We start from the raw sequence: 17,954 nt of genomic DNA, 5'->3' as shown, positions 1-17,954 counted from the left end.
TTTGTACACTGCTCATTCATAAGGCTGATTAATAAGGACACATCCAGATGTTCAAGCTACTGCTCTATTTTCTAACTAGTTAGAGATCGATCTCCATTCAACATTAAAGTTCTCTGGCTACCAAGCAACATGTCAGAAACCTCTTACTTCTGCTTTCTTGACATTCAGTTTAAAATACCGCCTTAGACTCCACTGGCCTCTAATTCAGTAGACAAATAATCTTACAGTCAAAATGTCTCATCAAAACATACATTCTTGGAACTGCTACTGCATAACCAACATGTTTTTTCTGAGATTTACTTTAGTCTACAAGATTGTCTCAGTGAAGGAAATCAAACGTTTCTGTCCTGCAGTTTCAAGCATATTCTTCTGAACAGAAACTTTCACCTGTGGACCCCCAGAAAAAATGAAGTTCTCACAAACTTCTGACTTGATATAAGCAGGCAAAAGCATTTGTGCTATACAAACAGATGCCTCTTGTGCCAGCCTTCCAACACTCACCAGTCAGCACGTGGATTCAACCTTCTTATCCTCAATGCTTGGGGTGGGACTGATTGCCTCATTACCTTTTTACTTGTGTTCAAACGTGAAGTTCATAAGGAACCTTTCTTTCCATGCACCTATACTGTGGAAAGAACAGCTCTATTCTGCAAAGTCAGGTTACCCTTGCTCTCTGCAGGTTTTCCCTCCTGCCCCCCCACTTACATTAAGCGTTTCCTTGAGAAAAGGAGGGAAAGTTGTTCAGGTTAGGCTTTGTTGTTGTTATTTTTAACCCTCCTGAGAAGCATTCCTATGTTTTTATCTTAGAATAAGAATTAATCTAACTGCTTTAATAAAATCCATACTTGGAAAGGCAGAACCCTCCATTCCAGCAAGGTGACTTGGCAGAGTTAACTTGTATGTCTAACTGTTCTTACGCTTGAGAATAATCAAATGACCAAGTGTCAAACTACAAGCGTTCCGCATCTTGTAGGATCAAGACTTCATTCTTGAAATTAAACCAAGCTTTTTATCACTTTATTTCTTCAAGGTGACATAAAATTTTTGTTTGTTTGGATTTATTGTCATATACTATACTATTTTATTCCTTGGGTTTTATGTCAGCTATACTTTGCACTCCAGCATTTTGAAAAAACATTTCCTGTGAGGTTTTAATTTTAAATGTCAAAGTATTCTGAACAGTCCTACACTTCCACAAAACATTGATTTCAACTTTATCCCACTTCAGTAAGTGTTCCCTAGGAACTAAATGGAAGTGACAGCATCAGAATTAGTTGTAGATAATATATTTGGAACCAGATTACATAAACTGGTATTATGTATAATTAATAGATGTCCAAACTGAAAGATCTGCCATTCTAAATTCAGTTACAGAAAGAGAGCCTTATGGCATATGTTTGCAAATCTGTTTTCCTATGCTTGGGAAAAAAAATGTCTAATAATAATGCAATTTGACAGTCCTTCAAAGAAGAGATATTAACTTTCTCTGAAACTAAAGTACACTAAGTGAAACAAATTAGCATAGGATTAATATTTTTGAAGGACTCCTAATATGCAAAATTATACTATTGAAATTGACAGCAGTTAGGTTTCTCTCTTGACATGGTACTAGTGATGTGGAATCTCAAGAGGGACTGAGGTGCCAGCCCCGACAACTAAACAGGGTTCAGATGCTTACTGGAAGTACTGGAATCCTTTCCTACTACAGAAAAATGTGTCTGGAAATAATGCTTGAGCAGGCTTACCCATAAGACACAGTAAACTAGATATGCTGAGAAAAAAAAAAAAAACACATTTATGAAGTTTCAGATTCTGACATGCAACGTTTAGCTGTGCTGATCAGGTTTAATGCTGACATATACTGCAATTCACTAGTCAGGTGATTTCTTCCAATATGACAGCCTTTTCTGATCAGGATATATATACCTGCATTTGTTTTCAGTGAAGACTGGTTAAGTACTAAATGCTCTGTAAGTAATTTCACAGAAAACCTTTCAAAAATGTTGAGACTAAAAGCGTTATAGTATTAAATTCCAGAGGTCTTGGATTTTTTTATTTTATTTTTTTTAAAACAGTTTATAATAAAACTCCATATAGAGACAGAAATTTAATCAACTACACATGAAAACCAGAAATAACACATTATATACAATATATTACATGTATATCAGTTATCTGTAGCAGTGTTTTGACTTGAAAGCTATTGTTTTCTAAAGTACTCACTAAACTGGAAACATCTCGTAATATCACAAAACAGAAGTAATTTCCAAGTGCAACTAGATGACATAAAAACAATTTAGTGTTACTATAGCAACATTTTCACATTTCTATACTACTATGTTTATTTTAACTATGAACTGTAACACTGAATGAGTGTATTTTTGCACAAATACACAGTGGTGGAGTGACATCATCCCACAGAAGCCAACAGAGATTTGAGCTGATTCGATTTGGCCTGTGAAAAATCCCACCTGCTAGCTCAAGTCAGCAGTGTGTTTAGAATACACGTGTACAGACCACAGAACTTGAGACAACCCAAACTCTTTCCGGTTTCTAAGTGCTACTTGTAATAATAAAATAAAAGAGTAATAATAATCAACATACTGATTACCATGCATGCATATGCATGCAGTATGTACACATTTGAGCATAAGCACTGGTGTAGCTGGACAAATAATAATTTGAAGGTTATCATCTCATATAAGAGTGAACAGAACTGTCTTTAGAAGGAAACTGCTTAAAACTAGTCATGTTTGTTTATTTATGTTTTGTCCTTACTTAGAGGCAGGTTTTGTAAGCTGTTACATAGGAAGTTTTATACCAGAGTGCCTTCTAGTGGTTACAGAGCTACAAATCTCAGCTTAAAATAGAAATCATAACATTGACAAAATAATTACTCAGTAAATGAATCAACACAAAAACATATTTATAAATATCTTATTGGAAATATTTGCTGTGTGTCAGAACCACAGTTTTACATTGTAATGTTGTTTATAAATAGAAAGATAATTTAGGATTGAAAAAAGATTATTTACCACATGAATAAGCAAGAAAACAACTGATAAATACACTGTTCAGTTCTGGAAATATACCTTGTCTATATTGCAAGCTTATGCCATGTGTTAAGAATTAGCAATGCCATAAATTAATTTCATTGAACAGTTCTATTAGCAGTATTTATCAGAATGATTTTAACTATAACTGCCACATATCAGAAGTTCATGTAATGTTAAACTATTAAAATAAAAAATAAATTTAAAAAAGGCACACAAATTTATTCTTGACTCTGCTTAACAGCTTTCAGACAGCCACCTGCCACCACAGTAGTTCAACATCTAATAGATCGAGACTGTACTGAGCCCAACCCCAGCTACCCCCTTTGTTATCAACCAACTCAACTCCCAAGAAACGGAGTCCAAAAATGAAGCAGCAAATGGATACCATTGGCTCCACCTCAGCAGTTCAGTGTAGGGGAGCTAATCGTTGGGAAAGGAATAACCATAGACTGCTGCCTGATGCTGCAGAGCATTCAGCTAGTTTGTGACAAAGTATGGGCTGTAATTCTTGGAAGACACTACAGAACAAGACCAAGAGTCAGACCAGTACAGAAGGAAAGCACAGCAAGTATTTTGCAACAACATTCTCAGGCATATCAAGCACCCAATAATCAGTCTTGAGGCTACAGAGGAATTACAGACAGACCCTCTGGCTTCCAAAGTTACAGGAAGAAATGGAAGCTACTGGAGAGGGAAAGGATGGGGAGGGATCTGTCTGCTCGAAGAGATGTGTGCATCTTCCCCTAACCTCCAATTTAGCTCACCAGCACTATATTGCCCTGAAGTCACTTCGCATGGCCTTTGTCTTTTCTGGATGTGTAACAAACCACCTTACAGAAGATATTGGGAAACTGTGTCATAGCCAAGGAAAAGCAAAAGAGATTACACACTGAACAGGGGCTAAACTCACCTGGAGGTTTCATACACATTTTGGAAGAGGCCCTTACAGAAAAGCTAAGGAGAGGGCTTCAGTCAAATTTACACCACAACGCTAAAAGTTCAGCAAGACTCAAAGCCAACTGTAAGTTAATTTTTACAGAAGGCAGATTAACAAGCCATACTTTCCATAAACACTTCTGTGACTAGCAACCAAGTAATCGTGTACGCATCACCGATAATTACCTAAGTCTAAAAGTAAACACTGCTGTTAACATAATCCCCGATGACAACTTCTCAGGACAGTTTTATTCCACAGACATCTCACATCACTCTGCAATTAACTTATTTACATTTGTTGAAACGCATGGCGAAAAGCTCCAGTAATTTATGGAATTATGCACGTCGAGAAAAACTGAGAATTATAAACACCAACTGAAGCATTAGCCCGTTAGAGTGCCCTCAGGCAAACGCCAAGCAAAACCGCCCGTTAGCCAGAAAAAATGGCTTTTCTTTTTCCCCGAGCACCTCCCGGCTCCGCCCCGGCCCGTCCCTGAGGAGGCGGCCTGAGAAGGGCTGAGCGCCTCGGGGGCGGGCGGTGTCTGCAGCCGCGGCCCCACAGCTGTACCTGGGGCATCCCGCGGCTGCCACGCGCAGCCCCCGGCGAGTTCTGGGGCGTGGAGCCCGCTCGAATGGGAACCTTCTGGAAGCCGCGGGCCCCGAAGGCGGCAGCCGGTGAGGCGCCGGCCGGCCGTTAGCCCCGGCACGCGCCGTCGGCCCCGCGCGCGCTGCTTCAGGCGTTCCGCGGCTGGCGACCAACGGCGGCCCCCGCGGCAGCCTCCCTCAGGCTCGTCCCGGCGGCGCTGGCGACACGGCCGCGCTTCCCCGGGCGCCGGGCGCCCGCAGGGAGCTGCTTCACGGTCCCGGGGCACCCTGCGGCGTTTGGGACGGGGCACTGCACTGCCCTGAGACTGCCGCCAAAACCGCGCCGGTGCATAGAGGCACAGAAGCACAGAACGGGTTGGTGTGAACGGGAATTTAAAGATCATCCAGCTCCACCCCCCTGCCGTGGGCAGGGACACCTCCCACCAGACCAGGTTGCTCAAAGTCCCATCTAACCTGGCCTTGAACACTTCCAGGGATGGGGCATCCACAGCTTTTCTGGGCAACCTGTTCCAGTTCCTCGCCTCCCTCTGAGTAATGAATTTCTTCCTTATGTCTAATCTAAATCTCCTCTGTTTTAGTTTAAAGCCATTTCTCCATGTCCTGTCGCTACACTCCCTGACAGAGTCCCTCCCCACCTTTCCTGCAGACCCCCCTGTAGGTACTGGCATCCTCCCATTTGAGCCTGCTGAACCTCTGAGAGGCTCTGCTGCCTTTACGTGTGCTCCGTTGTGATACCAACTGCTCAGGCCTCTGTTACAGTCAACGGGAATCTGTACCTGAGGAACCACAGACATCCAGGGTTTCTGTGGCATTCACCTTCAGCTCCCCCATGTACACACAACTGTGGCTGGGGCCTTACAATGAAGAGGCCATGTCACCTCACACCAGCCCAGAAAAGTGTAATAAAACAATGTGCTTTGTTGCACAGCTTTCAGACAGCCCAACAGGGCTGTGGTATGGACTCACTCTGTAAGGATTTGCTGCCTCAGTCGCCTGTATGAGAATAATACAGAAGAATAGTTAAGTAGACACCAATGAGGCTAACACAGACATACAAAACTAAACACTATGGAAAGTAGAATCTTATATAAACAATATGTTTAGTATATTACAAAATTCACTGAGACTAAAGGAAGGCTTTTAACCAAAGAAGGGGTGTGCCACTGCAACAGCAAAAACTGATTAACTGCATTCATAGTTTCTTAGCAGTTATCGAACAACCACATTGCCAAAGATAAGTGCTCTCCCACCAGCTGGAGCAGGTAGCCCATGCCATTGCAAAGCAAGGGACCTGCCTGTAGTCTACTTATCAGGACTACAAAAACGTCAGAATGCAATTATCCAAGTGAAGCATCAGAAAACAAGTGCAGGCTTCCACTCTTTCAAGAGATTTTCAGTTACAGTCTAGCTCAGCATAACTTTGTTGGAAATCTAAGCCGGGTCTGGTCTTCTGCTGTCTTCTACTTCGGCAATGATTGCGTGGATGGGCCACTTTTTAACCTTTTAAAAATAATTTTTCCATGGAAAGGCGCTTATCTCAAACAGCAGTAGCCAACATTAGCCACAGATGGAAAAGCAGTTAATAATCAGTGAGCTTGAATAGTTATTTAGCAGATGATTTCTAAGACAGGCTTCTTAAAGCTTCCTAGAGAAAACGGGAAGGGCGGGAGGTTGTGCCCTTCATAAAACTAGTAGTTATGAGCTCCTATATTCCCACCTTTTTGCTGGTGCTATGTAGTTCAGCAAGACACATGAGCTGTTTGTGCCAAGTTCTCCTTTGCAAGACAAAAGAACATCATTTACCGCATTTAGCAGATTTGTGAGAATGGATAATTAATTGTCTTCAAAATGCTTTAAAGATAAAGCAGGAATATTGTTGTCTTCTGTTGTTTGTTTGTTTGTTTGTTTTTCCTCCTTCCCCTGCCTTCAGTCTTACTAGAACTTTCTCCTGCTGTGTGCTGGTTATAACTGTTAGTTTTTCCAGGAAGCTCTCTGCTAGACTCTGAACTTTTTCTTCTGTGACCTTTCTAATCCTCTTGTGAGTACCTGCTCTTTAATCCAGAAATTGTTGATTGTAGTGGATCCATTCCATTCTACAAACTGCATGTCAATTGGCTATTTTGTAGAAATGCTAATTTCTTAATAATTTATACTGTATGTTTGACCAACAGACACTTTTGAACACTTCCATAGATTGTCTTTTTCACTGTTGATGCATATCATGTCAATAAAGACACCCCTTTAACTGATATCAAGTCCTGAGGATGGGTATTGTTCATTTAGTATATATGCTGACAGCATACTCTTGAGCTTTATTTCTGTTTGACACCTTATTTTATATTTCATACTTAGAGCAGATAAACACAATGGTAAAACATGGAAGAGCACGGTGGTATTGTGACAGACTGTACTCTGATAGCAATTAGAGAGCATAAGTGTACTAGTATTTTTGAAGATTTCATTTCAAATCCAAACATCTCCTGAAGATTTGTTTTCTCATGTTTCAAATACATGCAGATGCAACACAACAAAATTTTTCATATGCCCCACGCATGTCAATAGTTCATGATTAACCAGACAGCTCTCATCTAAGACTGCCAAGAAGAGACTGAGTTTGTTTTTACTGCAGAAAGCAATGAAATGGTATACAACAATAAAAAAAATGCAGAATTATCTATAATTATGGAAATATAAACAGTATTTAACCAAGTGGGAAAGTTTCAACTAGATAGCACATGGATTTGGCAAACACTTATTTGCTAACAAAAATAAATTCTGTCTTTTCAGAGCTTCAGTGAAGAGAAACAGCACCTGTACAACTGAAGGAACTCTCCAAAGATTCTGGATTGGGAGGTATGTGTATTTGCTATATCAATACAGGTCATTTAAAATGGAAAGTAGTAGTATTGGAATGCTTAACTAAAGTAATTGGCCTGCTTTACTAAAGTAATTGAAATCCCAGCTTTATGGTTTTGCTCTTTATCAACATATTTTATTAAATTGCTTCATAAATAGTCTTACTTGCCACTGAAATAAGGAAAAGCTCATACTACTGCAGGTAGTGAATCGATGGAATCAATATCCATTTCTGATTGCTATCAGGTAGACAGCAGTTTAGAAGAACACTTTAAAGAGCAAGCTGTAATCTTACTGGAGACAATTATGTCCTAAATTTAAACTGAAGAAAATAGTTGTAGTACCTTCAAAAGTCTCATGGTTATGTTCAGCAGTAAGATATATATTATTTGTAAAAGGTAGTAATAGAGTGCCTTGTACACAAAAATATAAAAGACAAATACAAATTACCTGATTATCAGATGGGATTTGTAGTCATCTTTCTAGTTTGATTTGTGTGCTGTCTGTAAATTATTATGTGACAGTTTTGCTACTCAAGTGTCAATAAGATTGTTTAGAACTCAAAATACATTAATGAAAACATGTGTTGTGAAGTTCCCAACCAATTCTATTAAGAGGGCTCAGAAGACTCTTTATCTTTTTCCTTTTCATGAGTTTCTGTTGGGTATAATACCCACTTCTGAAATCTTTGAAAATTTAAACTAAAAGCAAATATTACCTGTCTTTTATTCTTCCTTTTTACAAAAATCTTTGAGCCTAATGTAGAATTGAGATAATTTTAGTCATATTCTGGAGTGGAAATTCTTTAAGGAAGCCACAAATGTCTGATCAATTATACCCACAGTTATGGAGTAAAGGTAGATTTTGGGCTTCAAATGACATACGGTATTTCATTGTCAAATATTAAGAATATTGGTTGAAAAAAAAAAAAACACAGAAATTGGGTTGCTATCAACAAATCAGAAAGCAATTAAATGCAGTATGGATTTGTGTATGTAATACCAAACCGCAAAGAAAATAAGTTTATGTTTTTCAAAGTAGCGATGTTTGTTTTTCAAAGTAGCAATGCTAGTTCCACAATAATTGCATGCACTAAGAGGTTTCATTTTACTTGGAGGTATTCACATTAACATCTTAGAATCACGGGTTAAGTTTGTATACAGGTCACTGACAACCTAGTATTTAAGTTTATGTAAGTCCATTGTCTGCAAATTACTGCTCACCTGAAAGGGTTTTTTAGGTACGGACTCACAATCTTGCTTCACCAGGGTTTTGGTATATGTAAGACTACAATTTGGCCTATGGGAAGTTGTTAAACTAATTTATAGTACAAAGAAGTAGTGACACAGAAAATGAAAGCAGATGCAATATCCATAAAAAACTCTCTTATGAACATTCAAACTGTTACTTTATGTAATAGTATACATTCTCCTACTTACACAAACACCAAAAAAAAAAAAAGGACACGATGTTATCAGGAGAAAAGAAATTTGTGATGTTAGGCAGTCCAGGATTAAATTCCACTTACAAAGACGAAGATATAAACTTTCAGTTTTGCAACATGTATTATGTAAGAGATTTATAATTCTACCTACATACTAGAGGCCTAAATGTTTAGATTTGCATTCAGAAGAGGTGTTGGGCAGGGCATGCAGAGTCTCATTTTCCAAAGGTTTACAAACCGGAAAATATCTATCTTTTTACAAATATATATCCCACATCCAAACCACAAGAACATGTGCACTCAGACATTGCAGATAATCAGCTGGGAAGGAAATTAGTGTTTTGTTACCATTACGTATTGTTTGCTTAGTGTTGCTTTTGACCTTGAGAGAGAGATACCCTCATAGGTGGGAGCTATTTTAAGTACTGGCTTTTAGAACATCTGAATTGCATCCCAGTTCCATGAACGTCTGTCCTGTACTGTATAAAGTGGGAAAGAAAAATAGCTTTATACATAAGTGGCCATGTGCCATGATTACTATAACTTGGATGGCTTTAGAGTGCATCCGTGTTTTGAGCCAGTAGTGGCTCAAAGCTATGCTCCCAAACACACCTCATATTCAAACAGGGCCAAACTCAGAATCACAGAATCACAGAATCATCTAGGTTGGAAGAGACCTCCAAGATCATCTAGTCCAACCTTTGTCCTAACACTAACAAGTCCTCCACTAAACCATATCACTAAGGGCTACATCTAAATGTCTTTTAAAGACCTCCAGGGATGGTGACTCAACCACCTCCATGGGCAGCCCATTCCAATGCCTAACAACCCTTTCTGTAAAGAAGTTCTTCCTAACATCCAACCTAAACCTCCCCTGGCACAACTTTAGCCCATTCCCCCTCGTCCTGTCACCAGGCACATAGGAGAATAGACCAACCCCCACCCCACTACAGCCTCCTTTAACTCGGGAGCACTGCAGGACGAAGTCCCATGCAGTTACTTTCAGCAGACTGAACAAGCCCAGGAAAGCTCTGGACAAGTCCTAATTCTCATATCCTATCATTTCTAGTGAAGAGCTCAAACAATTAAAGTACAGATGGCTTCTGACAGTCATTTAGACATGTGGGCACAGATCAAGGAGTATGTTATGCTTGAGCCCGTTACTTGTCCCATGCTATTATGAATAGCCTACAGTTGATAATACAGGCCCACAGAATGTACTAACACCCTCACATCATCTTGGAAACCCTGTTACTCTGCATAATTCATTGTATGCCCACTTTCCATGACTGCATAGCACAAAAGTTCCTTTCCCACAAATTATCTATGAGAGCAGAAGAAGCTGCTTTTCACCTAGACCTATTTTGCATGCTATTATTCTACAGTATGTTTCTCTTCTTTCCCTTAACAAACATGGCTGAAAGTTTCCTTATTCAAGGCTGAGTGAAATGGTTCCCTAGAGAACTATGGACGCTTTGTGACAGATTTGCACAGAGGCACCCGGGATAATCAACAACAGAGCTTAAATACAGTATCTTTTAAAATGAACTGCAGATTGCAGTTTATCTCCACTGATCCATGTGTCAGAGAGCTGACCCCACCCCTAGCTGTGGGAAAATTCTGTAGTGACAGGAAACAAATATAATTAGATACAGTCAGCTGTTCATGTCCTTTAAAATGAGAAAGTGAAAATTAAAAACAGCCTGTGCAGAACTCCACTTTATCAGGCAGTCCTGTAGCTAGACCATTTCAGAAAAGCCTCTCCGAATTTTATCTCTGCAGCTATTTATCAAATATAACAGAGGTAAAAAACAAGGCAAACAAATTCCACAACAAACAACTGGCATGGAAAGATTTTATTAATCCCTTCAAGTTTTCAGTTATTGCTGTTTTCAGAAAGAACATAGAACTCCTAAGGACACAATGGCTTGGCACATTTCATGTAAAGCAAAAAATTGACCTTGAAATAGGTGTTCAGGTTATAAGATCTCTATCCATACAGCTTTTCTGCTTTTCTTTAGGGAATGGGAGATTTTTTTTCCCTGCCTGAGGTTTCAAAATATTTACCTTTCAGCAGCCTCTAAAAGTAATAAAATGTTTTTCAGTTCCCAAAGCCCAGGAATGAAGGAGAAAGAAAAGACACTGTCATAATCACTTAGTTCTTTATTCATTACTTGAGGGAAGCAGGAAGACATTTCTGTATAAGAAAATAGTGTAAGACACATTTGACCCTTTTACTGCCAGAGTGAACCTGACTGACAGAGAATCCATCTGTTCACTGTAACACCTACGTATTTGCCATTCTGTCAGTTGATCACTAGAGATGTTATTTATTAATGCTTTCACAGTCCTATGCACATGCAAAGTATTCATCTGTGTCTTCAGTAATTAACATCACATTACCAAGGGGAAAAGCAGTTTCTCAGTAGTGCAACTAAACTCCCACCTTACAAATTACACATTATTCTACAAAACTTACTCATGTAACAAAGGTCTAGCTTTGATGATGAAACATAAAAACAGTGAGCACTGCCAAACAATAGGCTTGGCAGCCTTCTCTACTTGGGTTGTCCCAAAGCCAAATAACAAAGTCATCCTATAGTAGTTTCACTTAGGAATATTTCTGAAATTACGGAAAAACTTCATATGAAGCCAAAAAATAAATCTACCTGGCTTGCTTATTGCTTTCTAAGTAGTACATCTCCTGTAACAGTTTACTGACAGTATGTAGTAGAGCTACATCAGACAGTCACTACAAAGCTCTAAGCACTTCAAGACTCAGATGGTATCATCTCTGTGATGGTCACAAAACTTAATACAGATTATTTTTAAAGTTGTTGTGGTTATATAAATGTTTAAAAACAGAACGAGAGGATCAGCATCAACATTCTCTGCAACTGAGCCTAAGCAAGTCTGAACACCTCTTACTGTCATTAGCTGCCTGGGAAACTAAGCACCACCAATTTTCTGCAAGAGAAACCTGAGTGTGATTTTGATAAGAATAACAAGCCAAATTAAAAAAGACCTAATAAGGACTCCTTATATAATTCCACTGACTTCAAGAAGTTTATCTTAGCCTTCAAGTTTGTTTGAACCTGAAACTGAGCCAAAGGCGAAATCCTGTAACAAGAGAATATGCAACTAGGCAGACTGCATTTGCAAACTTCAGGATAACTCTTCCTAGGATAACTCTTCCTTTCCCAAACCTGGGCAGGGAGCCTAAACACTAAGCCTATTAAATATAAAAAAATATTTAAAAAAAAAAACATGGCTCACTGCCTGTGCAAATATTTTTCATAATTACCCACAGTAGTCAATTGATTAAAACATGTTCTAACTTCTTTAAAAGTCCTTCTTCTGCACACAGAGGCCTGAGCTACAGTTCAAAGTTCTTGTTAACATAATCATGCACGGAGTATTAATATCTTACAAAACCTACCCCTTGTAGCCACAGCCAGCAAGAACACTTTACTCAGTAAAATTAGTTTCAGTTTAAAAACAGAAAACATTACTGCAAGGTGAGTTTCCATTAGAGAAATTTTCCAGTATTTCTTTAATGTAGACACAACCCTAGTTTTAAATAAACAGATACATACACGCATGCACAAACTTCAGTGTTTCACTGTTTGTGTCTGTAAGCAACTCAATACCCTTGTGTATAGGGGTAGATATTATCCCTTGATTTCAGTAGCATAAAACTCACCAGCTTAAGATCAGTATTAGGTGTTTTATCACTTTGTTATTTTGACACCAGCAAAATACCCTCTCAGCAAATTATGCTGTCTTCCAATCCATGTAAAGCTTCAGCAAACCACGAACACAGCTACTTAACATCCCAGATTCCTTCCACACCCAACCAATTGTATGATGCAATTACACGCTTCTTTTTCATGATTTCAGCCTAACAGAATATCAAGAATAGGCTGAAAAAATAGAAAGATATTACAGACAGCATTAATTAAACCAGATTCATCTGTGCAGCTTGACAGGACTCGTGTGGTTTTACACAGCACATAAAATACTACGTGTGCCGAGTCATTTCACCCTGGAAGTTCCTGTCACTAGTTCGCTATTTCAGCCAACATTCTTACAGCTCTTAGCTGGAAGTGGCAGCTACCAAAACGTTTGTAACTGTGAGAGCTGCTGATGCTGGGCCAGTTAACTGGAGGTGCATTAGAACCCAAGAATCAACACTTTGGCACAAAGGAAAGAGGAACTAACCTTTTTATTTCTCTTACACGCCACACATTGAAGAAGCACAGAAAATCAACTTCTTGGCATAAATCAGGATACTAGTGAAGCATATGTCTTTCTCTGTCATGGAATGGGAAAAGATGTTCCAACAGTCCAAAGCAGTAGGAAGCTGAGAAGGAATTTGTACTGTTGTCTTTGGTACATTGCAGTGCCAATACTGGAAGGTATACAAGTGACTGCAACAAAACTACTGGAGCTCCAAGGGAAGAGGTGGGAATGCTTGCCCCTGTCACTGCACCACATGACAAAAATATGCAAAAAAATATTGGGCCTTGTTAGTCCTCCAATAAATCCATCTGTCATGTGCTAATCCTGTCTGGATATCAGAACTTTAACTCAAGATTGTTCTTTAAAAGCTATTTACTTTATATTCCTCTGCAGGAAAGGACATTTCTCTCTGATTTGTTGGCATTGACTTGTCTTTGCTTTGTATGCGTGCAGTTCAGAATATGATGGAGGCCTGCCCCTGTATGGTGCTCTTAGCTTTACTAAGTTGATTATAATTAAAATAGATTGTTGTTTGACTGATCCTCTTTTCTTAAGTAGAGCTAATGCAGATTAACTGTCCACAGACAGAGGCTTTAAGTATCCAGTGTAAGAAAAATCTTGCATTAAATATTAGCAGTGGCATCACTATGTATCACCATTGTCATTTAACTTGTTGTGCTTTTTGACAATACAATGAAAATTTGCAACTAAAAATATACTGCTATACATAAAAACCTCTCTAGGACTTAACACTCACTTGTGTTTCTTATGCAGTGTCTCACTGAATGGCAGTTCACTATACAGAAAAGTAATCCTCAGGTGTCTTTCTGTCTAAGATTTAACACAGTTGAATATACCCTGCTGGTCACAATGCTTCAGTTTTTATATGATGCATATACACGCTGCAAGGTATTTCAAACAAACTCTACAGTTTTAAACAAATCAGTTAATTTAACTAAAAATAATGATAGAACCTACATTTTCATTATGTCAATGATAAAATTTTTAAATACAACCTCAATACATGTGATTCTAGGACACAAATAGATGTGGAATTTAGGAATATTTTTTCTCCTGATGCTGTATGTCCTGAGGCTGATAAGGGGAAAAAAAAGCAATGCTAGGGAGGTCTTTGATTTTTCACTATGCATGACACTCCAGTTTCTGGCCTGTTGGTCAGATTGGCTGGCAGAATAATTGCACCTACAGGAATGACTGGTATAGTAGCATGTGAAGCACAGCAGACAGGCACCCCTTTTTGCATTCCAACAGAGATGGGTGCTTAATGCTGCAAATGGCTACCTCGGCCATGTGTCTGAGCATACATCCTAGGTATAAAGATACTGGTTGTGCAAAACCTCATACTGAACCACAACTGAAATGAGGATAAATGGAAACAAAGCAAAATAGAAACTAACAAAATTTGCTCCCTTCTCTGCTCACTGTATGAATACAAAGGTTAAGCATAGCCTAACTTAAGCTTTTGTAAGCAAAGGATTTCATCTCTATACCAGATAGTACTTCTATTTTGAAAATAGATATTTTGTGCAAATATATTTCAGGCTTTGAATTACAATTCACATATACAATACACATAGAATTTGTTGTAAGGTGCATTACCTCTTTTACCTCAAGTAGCCCATATGGGAAGGTTGTTTCAATTAGGAGTGAAACGTGATAATGAAAGCATAAATTCTTTTTATGCAGCCATCCTTAATCATAAAGAACATTGAGACAAACGTCACAAATTTCAAAGGCAAAGTTGTTCACCTTCCCAGTCAAAGCTCCATTTAAAGTTTAGCTCTTTAATTTAACTCTAATTAATTCTGAATTAAAAATTAGCTGTGCCTAACAGGTACTTTTAACAAAAAGCTCTCAAAGCAGCACAATCTAGTACAAGTCAGAACCAGACTTAGTCATTTTTACTCCAGAAGCCTCCCAAACTAAGTTTTCTGGCACCTCCCTGTCTGCCTGTAGTCCATCTCCTCTCTAATTAACAGTGAAGACTTACTCATGGATTGTCAAGTTCTTTAGCACGTGAAAGAAAATCTGTACGGGCAGTCCCAGTTGCGTAGCTACAGCTGCTGGAATCAAATAGAGAAAGAACCAGCATACAGGAGAGCTACCTCAGAACCAGGTTAAGGACTTCCTCTCGGTTTGTGATCAGCTAGAGCTGTAAGAGCAGCAACATTTGCTAGAATGTGAAGCAAATTCACAAGTCATTTAAACTGGAGCTAAAAGATATGCCTCTGTTACCTACCCTACTAACTGAAACTTAAGTTCTGCCTTTGATGTACGTAGTTTACGAGAGTCTCCAAAAACATGTTATATGTCTTTTTTCTTCTATAGGCTCAGATTCAAAGCACACTATTGATATAAAAAGCTGAAAAATTAGGACTGCCTGCAAAGCTGTACATTTGAAATTTCTTGACTCCTTTTCAATCTTAGTTTTGTTTCTAAACACAGCCAAATGCATAAAATTAAAGAGCTGTGGAATATCAGAATGATAACTGAGACGTGACAAACTCTCACAGTAGACATGACATTTCTCACAACTACATTCCAATACATTAAAAAATAAATAAAAAATAAAACACAGGACTTTCAAAAATACATTTGTTGGTTATGAACACGGGTTTTATTCTGCTTTGCAGGAAAGTTCATGCTCAAGGAAATCACTTCCAACACAAGTAAGCAAATGAACAGAATTTGTATAACTTGCTATAAAAAGACACCAAGGTTTGTTTTACAAAACTGTTTACCTAGGAAGCAGGTGGATGCAAAGGACTGATTAATACAATACTTTAAGTGAAATAAACAGTAGCCTTGTTACACTCTGATTAGTCCTTGCAGAATAGATTTTAAGTACTGATGTGTATCTCACTAGCTGCTGAAGGCACAACAATAAACACCTGCGAAATTGTTTCCACACTGCTACAAGTCTACAAGTTTGTTAAATATTCATTTGCTTGTCTTCATTTCTCCTCCAGTGATTCACAGAGCTCAGACTACAGCTATTTACACCCTCCAAAGACATTCCTGGATACAAACACTAAAGGCATGAATTGAAGCCAGTGCTAGAGGAAAAGGAACATGTTTTGATTCCTAATGTTCCCACACACGAATACTCCAGAATTACTGAAACATCACAGAAGGGTTATTCAAACAAAATTAATCAGTGCAATGTTTGTCAAAGCCTTCAGAAGAAATGCAGTTGCTTAACTATAATCCAATTGCTAGATGAAGATCTTACCCAGCTTTGGGAAAGATTCTCACTCCCAAATAATTTTATTCTTCATATTTTGGTATACAAAGAAATCTATTAGCTTTTAAATCTACACAAAAGTGTGTCTTAAAGAAATGTTTTGCAACCACTTCTTTTTTTCAGAAAGAGTATTTACTGAATTGCAGCACAAGCATAGGTATTTAATTTGACTGATACATTCTTGATACTCCACTGCCTTTTGGGGTGTTAAGAATATAGGGGTGTTAAGAAATAAACGACATGCCAAAACTTAGCTGGACTCATAGCAGTATGAGAGAACACTGATGACAGCCATTACATCAGTAATGCAGTATGTGTTTGCACCAAACTGGAAGGAAACACTTTTCTCAAACTGGTCGTGCAGAGAAGTTTTAGGTCTGATGACGTTTTATCTCAGCTGGAATTTGGCCAGGAATATTAGGTTAACTATCCTGTGCCAATAGAAATTACATTACACCAGCATAAAGATTTTGGGTGAAGATTTAAACATCTTCCTAAGTTAATTGTCAGAGCATTTTGACAGTTGCCTACCTCCTACAAGAGAGTTCTGTAGCACACAGAAATGCAGCTGCAGTATCCAGTGACTTGTAGGGATGCCAGTCTTTTCAGCAGTCACTAGACAGAATCATCTATTACTATGCAGCACGCATGCCATACACTGTACACTTGGTATTGTAATTTAACTCCCATGCACTGCATGAATATCATTCACAAAAGGTATTTGCATGTGGAAAGAGTTCTGAGAAGCAAGAACAAGGAAGGCAGCAACTGGTCTTCAGAACACACAAATTGTATTGTGGCAAACAACAACAGCAGTCCAGAAACCAAGAATACGTCAAAGACTATTGTACCATCTGGTATTTTTAGAAAGCTTTGTATTCAAATTTAAAACCAATAACCCCCCAAAATCTTATATAACGTTCCTTTTTCTTTAGCATAGCCTGCTGCCCAAGCAGCAAAAAGCCCAAGAACGGTACTCTTTCATGTTAAGGGTTTAGACTTCATAAATTTAAACTGTAAAAGAGTCCCTGCTGAGAGAAGGGAATGTGACAGATGGCATGAGATATTGCAGTAATCTTACTGACAAAACATTAAGCATGTGACAGAATTTCAAAATAAAGTAATATTTCCCAGCTGAAGCAAGTTTAACAGGCATTAATGTGGAAGTCAAGTTACCCAGAAAAGAAGTTATCTACACCATTGAAATGTATGTATGACTTTTTTGTTTCTGTTTTCCTTATGAAGACTTAAAACTTCCACTTGGAAATAAAAAAAAAAAAGAAAAGAAAAAAAAAGGCCAATTTACAAACTATCTTCATAAGCTAGAATAAGATTAAGAGGCCTGGAGCAAAACTTTAGAGCACTGAAAGAGCAGGTTATTTAAGGTACTGTAATTGGTAGCCATTTTGGATTTGATACAGGCAAATACTTCAGATAATTCATCCATTGAAACAAGTACTGAGAAGTCCATACACTTCTGTTGACAAAGCTGAATTCAGTTTAAAGAAGCAAGTAAATCGGTCACAAAATTTAGTAAATTTTTTTTTCA

At 38.4% G+C, this 17,954-nt stretch overlaps 1 long non-coding RNA gene across 1 annotated transcript; it reads left to right on the top strand.

Moving 5' to 3' along the window:
* The first annotated feature begins 4,255 nt into the window (after positions 1–4,255).
* LOC125183942 (uncharacterized) lies at positions 4,256–13,291 on the top strand. The gene is made up of 3 exons (XR_007166778.2): positions 4,256–4,952; positions 7,386–7,451; positions 13,153–13,291. It is a non-coding gene; the product is annotated as an uncharacterized lncRNA (long non-coding RNA).
* Positions 13,292–17,954: the final 4,663 nt, after the last annotated feature.

The sequence above is a fragment of the Anser cygnoides genome, chromosome 12 (assembly GCF_040182565.1).
Source record: "Anser cygnoides isolate HZ-2024a breed goose chromosome 12, Taihu_goose_T2T_genome, whole genome shotgun sequence".
In the NCBI taxonomy this organism is placed as follows: Eukaryota; Metazoa; Chordata; class Aves; order Anseriformes; family Anatidae; genus Anser; species Anser cygnoides.
This window is presented reverse-complemented; position numbering and strand designations above follow the sequence as displayed.